Source organism: Myotis brandtii, unplaced genomic scaffold, assembly GCF_000412655.1.
Source record: "Myotis brandtii unplaced genomic scaffold, ASM41265v1 scaffold4811, whole genome shotgun sequence".
Classification (NCBI taxonomy): domain Eukaryota; kingdom Metazoa; phylum Chordata; class Mammalia; order Chiroptera; family Vespertilionidae; genus Myotis; species Myotis brandtii.
In genome coordinates, this window is record NW_005368387.1 from 30,512 (window position 1) to 32,034 (window position 1,523).

Genomic DNA, 1,523 nt, shown 5'->3' on the forward strand with positions numbered 1-1,523 from the left:
CTTTGCTGATGAGGGGACGCTGGGTGGGCTCCTGGGTGAGGACGGGCCACTGGAGAGGCCGGGGAGGATTAGAAGCTTAGAAGCCTCACACCTGCCCCCCATTTGCTAGAAGAATAGAGGGATCAGGTGCAGTTAGCAAATTCAATGAACCCAGTGAGGGATAGTGGGAACCTTTGCTGTATCGCCAAGAGGTTGTGTGAAACCTGGGACCTCCCTCCTGTGAGTGGCACCTGACCTGCGGGCAGTCAGGGGGACTGGCCCTTTAACTGTGGGTCTGACGCCGTCTCTGGGCAGATGGTGTGAGGACTGAGTGCTGCTGTGGGACATCAGCTGGTGTCAGAGAACTGCTGTTGGGAAGAGAAATCCTCACACATCGGGGACCAGAGGGGTCAGGGGTGAAGGGCTCTGGGTGAGGAGAAGACAAGACTCACAATAGTAAAGAAGGGGATTTTTATTTAAAAATATTGGAGCTCCAGTGGCGCGATCGGTTAGCGCGCGGTACTTATAAAAATATTCACTCAGTCCCGCCTGTACGGCTCAGTGGTTGAGCGTCGACCTATGAACCAGGAGGTCACAGTTGGATTCCCGGTCAGGGCACATGCCCGTCTTGCATCCTCAATCCCCAGTGTGGGGCAGTCAGGGGGCAGCTGATCAATGATTATCGCTCTTCATTGGTGTTTCCATCTCTCCTTTCCTCTTCTCTCTGAAATCAATAAAAAAATTTTTTTAAGTTTTTTTCCTAAATATCTTCACTCAGTTTCCTCAGCTTTCAATGTGCTCATGACAACATGAAGGATGGCTGTGGTGAGGTAAAGAAGGGGATTTTTATTTAAAAATATTGGAGCTCCAGTGGCGCGATCGGTTAGCGCGCGGTACTTATAAAAATATTCACTCAGTCCCGCCTGTACGGCTCAGTGGTTGAGCGTCGACCTATGAACCAGGAGGTCACAGTTGGATTCCCGGTCAGGGCACATGCCCGTCTTGCATCCTCAATCCCCAGTGTGGGGCAGTCAGGGGGCAGCTGATCAATGATTATCGCTCTTCATTGGTGTTTCCATCTCTCCTTTCCTCTTCTCTCTGAAATCAATAAAAATATTTTTTTAAGTTTTTTTCCTAAATATCTTCACTCAGTTTCCTCAGCTTTCAATGTGCTCATGACAACATGAAGGATGGCTGTGGCGAGGATATTAAACGCTCGTACAGTGAGGACATGGTCAGCTCTCAGTGGGTGTTAGTCCTCAGGATAATGAGAGGTTATTGCTTATTTCCGTGGCATCTTAGGTCGCCATAAAGGACGAAGAGCATTCTGGGGTATGGCTTTATTTATCTAATAAGATAAGCTGAACCCCAATCCCCTCCCCCAGATTTCAGTCTTGTTAGAATTTCCCCAGTCACGGGGGGTGGTCAGCTGGGCTCTACGACCACCCGCGTGTGCCCCTGGGACGCCTGTGCTGCTGCTACATCGTGTGCGACCTCCCTCCTCCCGGGGACACAGGTCCCTGCAGAGGAGCCCACCTGACAGA

General features: G+C 50.7%; 1 gene segment (V, D, J or C); it reads right to left on the bottom strand.

The window, feature by feature from the left end:
• Positions 1-1,523, bottom strand: part of LOC102249655 — a 31,190-nt gene that overhangs the window by 28,940 nt on the left and 727 nt on the right.